This window comes from Heterodontus francisci, chromosome 22 (assembly GCF_036365525.1).
Source record: "Heterodontus francisci isolate sHetFra1 chromosome 22, sHetFra1.hap1, whole genome shotgun sequence".
Lineage (NCBI taxonomy): Eukaryota > Metazoa > Chordata > Chondrichthyes > Heterodontiformes > Heterodontidae > Heterodontus > Heterodontus francisci.
The window spans coordinates 39,001,092-39,014,319 of NC_090392.1; the positions used below are offsets into that span (position 1 = coordinate 39,001,092).

Below are 13,228 nucleotides of genomic sequence, written 5' to 3' on the forward strand. Positions count from 1 at the left end.
GCGAGCTCGCCACTGGTATCAGACCCACCGGCCGTCCATGTCTCCGTTATAAAGACGTCTGCAAACGCGACATGAAATCGTGTGACATTGATCACAAGTCGTGGGAGTCAGTTGCCAGCATTCGCCAGAGCTGGCGGGCAGCCATAAAGACAGGGCTAAATTGTGGCGAGTCGAAGAGACTTAGTAGTTGGCAGGAAAAAAGACAGAGGCGCAAGGGGAGAGCCAACTGTGCAACAGCCCCAACAAACAAATTTCTCTGCAGCACCTGTGGAAGAGCCTGTTACTCCAGAATTGGCCTTTATAGCCACTCCAGGCGCTGCTTCACAAACCACTGACCACCTCCAGGCGCGTATCCATTGTCTCTCGAGATAAGGAGGCCCAAAAGAAAGAAAGAAAGAAAATCACAGCCACAGCCACAGACACACACACACGCTTTATATTGCCATATGGTCCAGTTTGAAGTTTTAAGAAAAGTTTGTACAACAAAAATTGAAAGAGTTTTCACAAGTTGCCCGTCCTGTTGAGTATTTGCAGCGATTTCCCACTCTCACAGCAGTGATTCTGAGTCACGATGTGTGGAATTGGATTTGAAAACTGAAGAAAATTCAGCGCTTGGTGCTCAGCTGTCACGAGCAATTCCACACCTGCTTTGATCAGCTGTCAGCAGTGGACTGGAACAATGTCAGCCAGGGACTTTTAGTGTACATCAATAAAAGTGAACTTATTTGATGCAGGTAAAATATCATTAAAATGGTCCACCGCATTCAACTTGTTTTCCCTAATCCCAGCGGTGGAACAGTCCCAGATTGTGCAGCCATTGAATGAATTTGCATTGCTTTTTTCGAAGCCCGACCGTCCTTAATATATGGGTTCGACGTCTGTGCATGGTTTTTGCTCATTTCATTGAAAATTGCTTATCATGAATGCATGGAAACAGTCAGGTAATGTATCAGAGCAGCGTTGTTAAATAATCAGGAAAAGAAGACACCAATGCAAACACAGAGAGTAGAACAAGCACGTCCAGGGGCGCTAAGTAAAACATTCAATAATGGCCGACGTCCCTGGGTGGGTTTGAACCACCAACCTTTCGGTTAACAGCCGAACGCACTAGCCAATTGCGCCACAGAGATGACCACAGCCAAATCACCCAAGACACTGCAAACCAGTGTTTCAATGAATTCGAGTCTCAGGTCGTGTGAGCTGGAGAATCCTGCCAGTCATCAGCTTTTCCAGATCGACGCTGCGGGGTGGTATCTGTTTATCTCTGCCATCTGGTGGTACAAATCAAAATTTCTCCCCAGCACTTTTTCCGTCAGTCGGAGAACCATTTCACAAGGGGACAATGTCAAAACGGTTGCGGCAATTCAACAATTGTACGAAGCACAAAACAGAGCTCATTTAACAATGTCACACTGTTCTGCTGCGGAAATCTTTCCCCTGACAGACAAACTCTCCAGGCCACAGTTCCACCCTATCCCAGACCTTGCCCCTTCGCCTTTCCCTCTGCCTCTGCACTCGCTTTATACCTGTTCAATCTCTAACCTTTAACCAGTTGTGAAGAAAGGCTAACCACCAGAAAGTCTAACACTGTTTGTCTTTCCAGATGTGCTGCCTGAGTTGCTGCGCATTTCCTGCATTTTCTCTTTTCATTTCAGATTTCCAGCATCCACCATTCGTTTGCTTTTGCACTCACAATGTTGACGGTTCGTCTCCAGGTAGCTACCGTTAGACCCGGTTTCCCAGGCAAAGAGGCTTTTATTGAGGATACTGCCACATGGCAAAAGGCCAATCTGCCCCCATGCCCTTTTAACCGACAGACTAAGCTTGGAATCTCCCACACCTGAGGGGCAGGTTCTGACACACAGTAAACTGCGACCTGGTAGGTGACTCAATCTGGGCTGGGTGGAGCATGACTTGATTGACAAGCCTCGTGCTATATCAGAACTGGCCGGAGCCAGTGCTCCCCCTTTCGCTACTGGAATGGATATGTGCAGTCAGGATGGTGAACGTCTCTGGTTTTAAGATCTATCGTGCTCGACAGGTATTTTAAATGAACGGCGGGACTGAGTGAGATTGTGTGTGCGTGTCTGAACCGTGTTGTGGGACTGTGTAAGCTTGTGTATGTCTCTGAACCGTGCTGTGGGACCGTGTGAGTTTGTGTGTGGCTTTGCAGCGTGTTGTGGGACGGTGTGAGTTTAATGTGTCTCTGAACGGTGTTTTAGGACTGTGTGAGTTTGTCTGCGGGTTTCTGAACCGTTTTGTCGGACTGTGTGAGTTTGTGTGCATGTTTCTGAACCGTGTTGTGGCATTGTGTGAGTTTATGTGTACTTTCTGCTTATTTATTGCTCTCTTACTTTGCTTTGACACATAGAAAAATGTATACACAACACAGATACACACAAATACATTGAGAAGTAACACACGCACACACACACACACATTTATTCAGAATGAGCACACTGATGCACCCATAATACTCAAGTGCACAATATTTATATATTTAGAACCTGATATATATTATCAAAATAAAAGGAGATTTACAACTGACACACTCACAATGCATCGCCCTCATAACATCAAGACTCTCAGTTTCGATAGAACCATCACAGCCACTGACACAGACACACACACACGCTTTATATTGCCATATGGTCCAGTTTGAAGTTTTAAGAAAAGTCTGTACAACAAAAATTGAAAGAGTTTTCACAAGTTGCCCGTCCTGTTGAGTATTTGCAGCGATTTCCCACTCTCACAGCAGTGATTCTGAGTCACGATGTGTGGAATTGGATTTGAAAACTGAAGAAAATTCAGCGCATGGTGCTCAGCTGTCACGAGCAATTCCACACCTGCTTTGATCAGCTGTCAGCAGTGGACTGGAACAATGTCAGCCAGGGACTTTTAGTGTACATCAATAAAAGTGAACTTATTTGATGCAGGTAAAATATCATTAAAATGGTCCACCGCATTCAACTTGTTTTCCCTAATCCCAGCGGTGGAACAGTCCCAGATTGTGCAGCCATTGAATGAATTTGCATTGCTTTTTTCGAATCCCGACCGACATTAATATATGGGTTCGAAGTCTGTGCATGGTCTTTGCTCATTTCATTGAAAATTGCTTATCATGAATGCATGGAAACAGTCAGGTAATGGATCAGAGCAGCGTTGTTAAATAATCAGGAAAAGAAGACACCAATGCAAACACAGAGAGTAGAACAAGCACGTCCAGGGGCGCTAAGTAAAACGCTCAATAAGGGCCGACGTCCCTGGGTGGGTTTAAACCACCAACCTTTCGGTTAACAGCCGAACGCGCTAGCCAATTGCGCCACAGAGACGACCACAGCAAAATCACGCAAGACACTGCAAACCAGTGTTTCAATGAATTCGAGTCTCAGGTCGTGTGAGCTGGAGAATCCTGCCAGTCATCAGCTTTTCCAGATCGACACTGCGGGATGGTATCTGTTTATCTCTGCCATCTGGTGGTACAAATCAAAATTTCTCCCCAGCACTTTTTCCGTCAGTCGGAGAACCATTTCACAAGGGGACAATGTCAAAACGGTTGCGGCAATTCAACAATTGTACGAAGCACAAAACAGAGCTCATTTAACAATGTCACACTGTTCTGCTGCGGAAATCTTTCCCCTGACAGACAAACTCTCCAGGCCACAGTTCCACCCTGTCCCACACCTTGCCCCTTCGCCTTTCCCTCTGCCTCTGCACTCGCTTTATACCTGTTCAATCTCTAACCTTTATCCAGTTGTGAAGAAAGGCTACCCACCAGAAAGTCTAACACTGTTTGTCTTTCCAGATGTGCTGCCTGAGTTGCTGCGCATTTCCTGCATTTTCTCTTTTCATTTCAGATTTCCAGCATCCACCATTCGTTTGCTTTTGCACTCACAATGTTGACGGTTCGTCTCCAGGTAGCTACCGTTAGACCCGGTTTCCCAGGCAAAGAGGCTTTTTTTGAGGATACTGCCACATGGCAAAAAGCCAATCTGGCCCCATGCCCTTTTAACCGACAGACTAAGCTTGGAATCTCCCACACCTGAGGGGCAGGTTCTGACACACAGTAAACTGCGGCCTGGTAGGTGACTCAATCTGGGCTGGGTGGAGCATGACTTGATTGACAAGCCTCGTGCTATATCAGAACTGGCCGGAGCCAGTGCTCCTCCTTTCGCTACTGGAATGGATATGTGCAGTCAGGATGGTGAACGTCTCTGGTTTTAAGATCTATCGTGCTCGACAGGTATTTTAAATGAACGGCGGGACTGAGTCAGATTGTGTGTGCGTGTCTGAACCGTGTTGTGGGACTGTGTAAGTTTGTGTATGTCTCTGAACCGTGCTGTGGGACCGTGTGATTTGTGTGTGGCTTTGCAGCGTGTTGTGGGACGGTGTGAGTTTAATGTGTCTCTGAACGGTGTTCTAGGACTGTGTGAGTTTGTGTGCGGGTTTCTGAACCGTTTTGTCGGACTGTGTGAGTTTGTGTGCTTGTTTCTGAACCGTGTTGTGGCATTGTGTGAGTTTATGTGTACTTTCTGCTTATTTATTGCTCTCTTACTTTGCTTTGACACATAGAAAAATGTATACACAACACAGATACACACAAATACATTGAGAAGTAACACACGCACACACACACACACACACATTTATTCAGAATGAGCACACTGATACACCCATAATACTCAAGTGCACAATATTTATATATTTAGAACCTGATATATATTATCAAAATAAAATGAGATTTACAACTGACACACTCACAATGCATCGCCCTCATAACATCAAGACTCTCAGTTTCGATAGAACCATCACAGCCACAGCCACAGACACACACACACGCTTTATATTGCCATATGGTCCAGTTTGAAGTTTCAAGAAAAGTCTGTACAACAAAAATTGAAAGAGTTTTTACGAGTTGCCCGTCCTGTTGAGTATTTGCAGCGATTTCCCACTCTCACAGCAGTGATTCTGAGTCACGATGTGTGGAATTGGATTTGAAAACTGAAGAAAATTCAGCGCTTGGTGCTCAGCTGTCACGAGCAATTCCACACCTGCTTTGATCAGCTGTCAGCAGTGGACTGGAACAATGTCAGCCAGGGACTTTTAGTGTACATCAATAAAAGTGAACTTATTTGATGCAGGTAAAATATCATTAAAATGGTCCACCGCATTCAACTTGTTTTCCCTAATCCCAGCGGTGGAACAGTCCCAGATTGTGCAGCCATTGAATGAATTTGCATTGCTTTTTTCGAAGCCCGACCGACCTTAATATATGGGTTCGACGTCTGTGCATGGTTTTTGCTCATATCATTTAAAATTGCTTATCATGAATGCATGGAAACAGTCAGGGAATGGATCAGAGCAGCGTTGTTAAATAATCAGGAAAAGAAGACACCAAAGCAAACACAGAGAGTAGAACAAGCACGTCCAAGGGCGCTAAGTGAAACGCTCAATAAGGGTCGACGTTCCGGGGTGGGCTTGAACCACCAACCTTTCGGTTAACAGCCGAACGCGCTAGCCAATTGCGCCACAGAGACGACCACAGCAAAATCACCCAAGACACTGCAAACCAGTGTTTCAATGAATTCGAGTCTCAGGTCGTGTGAGCTGGAGAATCCTGCCAGTCATCAGCTTTTCCAGATCGACGCTGCGGGATGGTATCTGTTTATCTCTGCCATCTGGTGGTACAAATCAAAATTTCTCCCCATCACTTTTTCCGTCAGTCGGAGAACCATTTCACAAGGGGACAATGTCAAAACGGTTGCGGCAATTCAACAATTGTACGAAGCACAAAACAGAGCTCATTTAACAATGTCACACTGTTCTGCTGCGGAAATCTTTCCCCTGACAGACAAACTCTCCAGGCCACAGTTCCACCCTGTCCCACACCTTGCCCCTTCGCCTTTCCCTCTGCCTCTGCACCCGCTTTATACCTGTTCAATCTCTAACCTTTATCCAGTTGTGAAGAAAGGCTACCCACCAGAAAGTCTAACACTGTTTGTCTTTCCAGATGTGCTGCCTGAGTTGCTGCGCATTTCCTGCATTTTCTCTTTTCATTTCAGATTTCCAGCATCCACCATTCGTTTGCTTTTGCACTCACAATGTTGACGGTTCGTCTCCAGGTAGCTACCGTTAGACCCGGTTTCCCAGGCAAAGAGGCTTTTTTTGAGGATACTGCCACATGGCAAAAGGCCAATCTGGCCCCATGCCCTTTTAACCGACAGACTAAGCTTGGAATCTCCCACACCTGAGGGGCAGGTTCTGACACACAGTAAACTGCGACCTGGTAGGTGACTCAATCTGGGCTGGGTGGAGCATGACTTGATTGACAAGCCTCGTGCTATATCAGAACTGGCCGGAGCCAGTGCTCCTCCTTTCGCTACTGGAATGGATATGTGCAGTCAGGATGGTGAACGTCTCTGGTTTTAAGATCTATCGTGCTCGACAGGTATTTTAAATGAACGGCGGGACTGAGTCAGATTGTGTGTGCGTGTCTGAACCGTGTTGTGGGACTGTGTAAGTTTGTGTATGTCTCTGAACCGTGCTGTGGGACCGTGTGATTTGTGTGTGGCTTTGCAGCGTGTTGTGGGACGGTGTGAGTTTAATGTGTCTCTGAACGGTGTTCTAGGACTGTGTGAGTTTGTCTGCGGGTTTCTGAACCGTTTTGTCGGACTGTGTGAGTTTGTGTGCTTGTTTCTGAACCGTGTTGTGGCATTGTGTGAGTTTATGTGTACTTTCTGCTTATTTATTGCTCTCTTACTTTGCTTTGACACATAGAAAAATGTATACACAACACAGATACACACAAATACATTGAGAAGTAACACACGCACACACACACACACATTTATTCAGAATGAGCACACTGATACACCCATAATACTCAAGTGCACAATATTTATATATTTAGAACCTGATATATATTATCAAAATAAAAGGAGATTTACAACTGACACACTCACAATGCATCGCCCTCACAACATCAATATTCTCAGTTTCGATAGAACCATCACAGCCACAGCCACAGACACACACACACGCTTTCTATTGCCATATGGTCCAGTTTGAAGTTTCAAGAAAAGTCTGTACAACAAAAATTGAAAGAGTTTTCACAAGTTGCCCGTCCTGTTGAGTATTTGCAGCGATTTCCCACTCTCACAGCAGTGATTCTGAGTCACGATGTGTGGAATTCGATTTGAAAACTGAAGAAAATTCAGCGCTTGGTGCTCAGCTGCCACGAGCAATTCCACACCTGCTTTGATCAGCTGTCAGCAGTGGACTGGAACAATGTCAGCCAGGGACTTTTAGTGTACATCAATAAAAGTGAACTTATTTGATGCAGGTAAAATATCATTAAAATGGTCCACCGCATTCAACTTGTTTTCCCTAATCCCAGCGGTGGAACAGTCCCAGATTGTGCAGCCATTGAATGAATTTGCATTGCTTTTTTCGAAGCCCGACCGACCTTAATATATGGGTTCGACGTCTGTGCATGGTTTTTGCTCATTTCATTTAAAATTGCTTATCATGAATGCATGGAAACAGTCAGGTAATGGATCAGAGCAGCGTTGTTAAATAATCAGGAAAAGAAGACACCAATGCAAACACAGAGAGTAGAACAAGCACGTCCAGGGGCGCTAAGTAAAACGCTCAATAAGGGCCGACGTCCCTGGGTGGGTTTAAACCACCAACCTTTCGGGTAACAGCCGAACGCGCTAGCCAATTGCGCCACAGAGACGACCACAGCAAAATCACGCAAGACACTGCAAACCAGTGTTTCAATGAATTCGAGTCTCAGGTCGTGTGAGCGGGAGAATCCTGCCAGTCATCAGCTTTTCCAGATCGACACTGCGGGATGGTATCTGTTTATCTCTGCCATCTGGTGGTACAAATCAAAATTTCTCCCCAGCACTTTTTCCGTCAGTCGGAGAACTATTTCACAAGGGGACAATGTCAAAACGGTTGCGGCAATTCAACAATTGTACGAAGCACAAAACAGAGCTCATTTAACAATGTCACACTGTTCTGCTGCGGAAATCTTTCCCCTGACAGACAAACTCTCCAGGCCACAGTTCCACCCTGTCCCACACCTTGCCCCTTCGCCTTTCCCTCTGCCTCTGCACTCGCTTTATACCTGTTCAATCTCTAACCTTTATCCAGTTGTGAAGAAAGGCTACCCACCAGAAAGTCTAACACAGTTTGTCTTTCCAGATGTGCTGCCTGAGTTGCTGCGCATTTCCTGCATTTTCTCTTTTCATTTCAGATTTCCAGCATCCACCATTCGTTTGCTTTTGCACTCACAATGTTGACGGTTCGTCTCCAGGTAGCTACCGTTAGACCCGGTTTCCCAGGCAAAGAGGCTTTTTTTGAGGATACTGCCACATGGCAAAAAGCCAATCTGGCCCCATGCCCTTTTAACCGACAGACTAAGCTTGGAATCTCCCACACCTGAGGGGCAGGTTCTGACACACAGTAAACTGCGGCCTGGTAGGTGACTCAATCTGGGCTGGGCGGAGCATGACTTGATTGACAAGCCTCGTGCTATATCAGAACTGGCCGGAGCCAGTGCTCCTCCTTTCGCTACTGGAATGGATATGTGCAGTCAGGATGGTGAACGTCTCTGGTTTTAAGATCTATCGTGCTCGACAGGTATTTTAAATGAACGGCGGGACTGAGTCAGATTGTGTGTGCGTGTCTGAACCGTGTTGTGGGACTGTGTAAGTTTGTGTATGTCTCTGAACCGTGCTGTGGGACCGTGTGATTTGTGTGTGGCTTTGCAGCGTGTTGTGGGACGGTGTGAGTTTAATGTGTCTCTGAACGGTGTTCTAGGACTGTGTGAGTTTGTCTGCGGGTTTCTGAACCGTTTTGTTGGACTGTGTGAGTTTGTGTGCTTGTTTCTGAACCGTGTTGTGGCATTGTGTGAGTTTATGTGTACTTTCTGCTTATTTATTGCTCTCTTACTTTGCTTTGACACATAGAAAAATGTATACACAACACAGATACACACAAATACATTGAGAAGTAACACACGCACACACACACACACACATTTATTCAGAATGAGCACACTGATACACCCATAATACTCAAGTGCACAATATTTATATATTTAGAACCTGATATATATTATCAAAATAAAATGAGATTTACAACTGACACACTCACAATGCATCGCCCTCATAACATCAAGACTCTCAGTTTCGATAGAACCATCACAGCCACAGCCACAGACACACACACACGCTTTATATTGCCATATGGTCCAGTTTGAAGTTTCAAGAAAAGTCTCTACAACAAAAATTGAAAGAGTTTTCACAAGTTGCCCGTCCTGTTGAGTATTTGCAGCGATTTCCCACTCTCACAGCAGTGATTCTGAGTCACGATGTGTGGAATTGGATTTGAAAACTGAAGAAAATTCAGCGCTTGGTGCTCAGCTGTCACGAGCAATTCCACACCTGCTTTGATCAGCTGTCAGCAGTGGACTGGAACAATGTCAGCCAGGGACTTTTAGTGTACATCAATAAAAGTGAACTTATTTGATGCAGGTAAAATATCATTAAAATGGTCCACCGCATTCAACTTGTTTTCCCTAATCCCAGCGGTGGAACAGTCCCAGATTGTGCAGCCATTGAATGAATTTGCATTGCTTTTTTCGAAGCCCGACCGACCTTAATATATGGGTTCGACGTCTGTGCATGGTTTTTGCTCACATCATTTAAAATTGCTTATCATGAATGCATGGAAACAGTCAGGTAATGGATCAGAGCAGCGTTGTTAAATAATCAGGAAAAGAAGACACCAATGCAAACACAGAGAGTAGAACAAGCACGTCCAAGGGCGCTAAGTGAAACGCTCAATAAGGGTCGACGTTCCGGGGTGGGCTTGAACCACCAAACTTTCGGTTAACAGCCGAACGCGCTAGCCAATTGCGCCACAGAGACGACCACAGCAAAATCACCCAAGACACTGCAAACCAGTGTTTCAATGAATTCGAGTCTCAGGTCGTGTGAGCTGGAGAATCCTGCCAGTCATCAGCTTTTCCAGATCGACGCTGCGGGATGGTATCTGTTTATCTCTGCCATCTGGTGGTACAAATCAAAATTTCTCCCCAGCACTTTTTCCGTCAGTCGGAGAACCATTTCACAAGGGGACAATGTCAAAACGGTTGCGGCAATTCAACAATTGTACGAAGCACAAAACAGAGCTCATTTAACAATGTCACACTGTTCTGCTGCGGAAATCTTTCCCCTGACAGACAAACTCTCCAGGCCACAGTTCCACCCTATCCCACACCTTGCCCCTTCGCCTTTCCCTCTGCCTCTGCACTCGCTTTATACCTGTTCAATCCCTAACCTTTATCCAGTTGTGAAGAAAGGCTACCCACCAGAAAGTCTAACACTGTTTGTCTTTCCAGATGTGCTGCCTGAGTTGCTGCGCATTTCCTGCATTTTCTCTTTTCATTTCAGATTTCCAGCATCCACCATTCGTTTGCTTTTGCACTCACAATGTTGATGGTTCGTCTCCAGGTAGCTACCGTTAGACCCGGTTTCCCAGGCAAAGAGGCTTTTATTGTGGATACTGCCACATGGCAAAAGGCCAATCTGCCCCCATGCCCTTTTAACCGATAGACTAAGCTTGGAATCTCCCACACCTGAGGGGCAGGTTCTGACACACAGTAAACTGCGACCTGGTAGGTGACTCAATCTGGGCTGGGTGGAGCATGACTTGATTGACAAGCCTCGTGCTATATCAGAACTGGCCGGAGCCAGTGCTCCCCCTTTCGCTACTGGAATGGATATGTGCAGTCAGGATGGTGAACGTCTCTGGTTTTAAGATCTATCGTGCTCGACAGGTATTTTAAATGAACGGCGGGACTGAGTCAGATTGTGTGTGTGTGTCTGAACCGTGTTGTGGGTCTGTGTAAGTTTGTGTATGTCTCTGAACCGTGCTGTGGGACCGTGTGATTTGTGTGTGGCTTTGCAGCGTGTTGTGGGACGGTGTGAGTTTAATGTGTCTCTGAACGGTGTTCTAGGACTGTGTGAGTTTGTCTGCGGGTTTCTGAACCGTTTTGTCGGACTGTGTGAGTTTGTGTGCTTGTTTCTGAACCGTGTTGTGGCATTGTGTGAGTTTATGTGTACGTTCTGCTTATTTATTGCTCTCTTACTTTGCTTTGACACATAGAAAAATGTATACACAACACAGATACACACAAATACATTGAGAAGTAACACACGCACACACACACACACATTTATTCAGAATGAGCACATTGATACACCCATAATACTCAAGTGCACAATAATTATATATTTAGAACCTGATATATATTATCAAAATAAAAGGAGATTTACAACTGACACACTCACAATGCATCGCCCTCACAACATCAATATTCTCAGTTTCGATAGAACCATCACAGCCACAGCCACAGACACACACACACGCTTTCTATTGCCATATGGTCCAGTTTGAAGTTTCAAGAAAAGTCTGTACAACAAAAATTGAAAGAGTTTTCACAAGTTGCCCGTCCTGTTGAGTATTTGCAGCGATTTCCCACTCTCACAGCAGTGATTCTGAGTCACGATGTGTGGAATTCGATTTGAAAACTGAAGAAAATTCAGCGCTTGGTGCTCAGCTGTCACGAGCAATTCCACACCTGCTTTGATCAGCTGTCAGCAGTGGACTGGAACAATGTCAGCCAGGGACTTTTAGTGTACATCAATAAAAGTGAACTTATTTGATGCAGGTAAAATATCATTAAAATGGTCCACCGCATTCAACTTGTTTTCCCTAATCCCAGCGGTGGAACAGTCCCAGATTGTGCAGCCATTGAATGAATTTGCATTGCTTTTTTCGAAGCCCGACCGACCTTAATATATGGGTTCGATGTCTGTGCATGGTTTTTGCTCATTTCATTTAAAATTGCTTATCATGAATGCATGGAAACAGTCAGGTAATGGATCAGAGCAGCGTTGTTAAATAATCAGGAAATGAAGACACCAATGCAAACACAGAGAGTAGAACAAGCACGTCCAGGGGCGCTAAGTGAAACGCTCAATAAGGGTCGACGTCCCTGGGTGGGTTTGAACCACCAACTTTTCGGTTAACAGCCGAACGCGCTAACCAATTGCGACACAGAGACGACCACAGCAAAGTCACCCAAGACACTGCAAACCAGTGTTTCAATGAATTCGAGTCTCAGGTCATGTGAGCTGGAGAATCCTGCCAGTCATCAGCTTTTCCAGATCGACGCTGCGGGATGGTATCTGTTTATCTCTGCCATCTGGTGGTACAAATCAAAATTTCTCCCCAGCACTTTTTCCGTCAGTCGGAGAACCATTTCACAAGGGGACAATGTCAAAACGGTTGCGGCAATTCAACAATTGTACGAAGCACAAAACAGAGCTCATTTAACAATGTCACACTGTTCTGCTGCGGAAATCTTTCCCCTGACAGACAAACTCTCCAGGCCACAGTTCCACCCTATCCCAGACCTTGCCCCTTCGCCTTTCCCTCTGCCTCTGCACTCGCTTTATACCTGTTCAATCTCTAACCTTTATCCAGTTGTGAAGAAAGGCTACCCACCAGAAAGTCTAACACTGTTTGTCTTTCCAGATGTGCTGCCTGAGTTGCTGCGCATTTCCTGCATTTTCTCTTTTCATTTCAGATTTCCAGCATCCACCATTCGTTTGCTTTTGCACTCACAATGTTGACGGTTCGTCTCCAGGTAGCTACCGTTAGACCCGGTTTCCCAGGCAAAGAGGCTTTTATTGAGGATACTGCCACATGGCAAAAGGCCAATCTGCCCCCATGCCCTTTTAACCGACAGACTAAGCTTGGAATCTCCCACACCTGAGGGGCAGGTTCTGACACACAGTAAACTGCGACCTGGTAGGTGACTCAATCTGGGCTGGGTGGAGCATGACTTGATTGACAAGCCTCGTGCTATATCAGAACTGGCCGGAGCCAGTGCTCCTCCTTTCGCTACTGGAATGGATATGTGCAGTCAGGATGGTGAACGTCTCTGGTTTTAAGATCTATCGTGCTCGACAGGTATTTTAAATGAACGGCGGGACTGAGTGAGATTGTGTGTGCGTGTCTGAACCGTGTTGTGGGACTGTGTAAGTTTGTGTATGTCTCTGAACCGTGCTGTGGGACCGTGTGATTTGTGTGTGGCTTTGCAGCGTGTTGTGGGACGGTGTGAGTTTAATGTGTCTCTGAACGGTGT

General features: G+C 45.6%; 6 non-coding genes across 6 annotated transcripts; all 6 read right to left on the bottom strand.

The window, feature by feature from the left end:
• Positions 1 to 1,056: 1,056 nt before the first annotated feature.
• On the bottom strand, positions 1,057 to 1,130 carry trnan-guu (transfer RNA asparagine (anticodon GUU)). The gene has a single exon. It is a non-coding gene; the product is annotated as a tRNA-Asn (tRNA).
• A 2,128-nt stretch (positions 1,131 to 3,258) lies between these two features.
• On the bottom strand, positions 3,259 to 3,332 carry trnan-guu (transfer RNA asparagine (anticodon GUU)). The gene has a single exon. It is a non-coding gene; the product is annotated as a tRNA-Asn (tRNA).
• Positions 3,333 to 5,463: 2,131 nt separating this feature from the next.
• On the bottom strand, positions 5,464 to 5,537 carry trnan-guu (transfer RNA asparagine (anticodon GUU)). Its single transcript has one exon. It is a non-coding gene; the product is annotated as a tRNA-Asn (tRNA).
• Positions 5,538 to 7,664: 2,127 nt separating this feature from the next.
• Positions 7,665 to 7,738, bottom strand: trnan-guu (transfer RNA asparagine (anticodon GUU)). The gene has a single exon. It is a non-coding gene; the product is annotated as a tRNA-Asn (tRNA).
• Positions 7,739 to 9,867: 2,129 nt separating this feature from the next.
• Positions 9,868 to 9,941, bottom strand: trnan-guu (transfer RNA asparagine (anticodon GUU)). Its single transcript has one exon. It is a non-coding gene; the product is annotated as a tRNA-Asn (tRNA).
• Positions 9,942 to 12,068: 2,127 nt separating this feature from the next.
• trnan-guu (transfer RNA asparagine (anticodon GUU)) lies at positions 12,069 to 12,142 on the bottom strand. The gene has a single exon. It is a non-coding gene; the product is annotated as a tRNA-Asn (tRNA).
• Between the last annotated feature and the right edge of the window lie 1,086 nt (positions 12,143 to 13,228).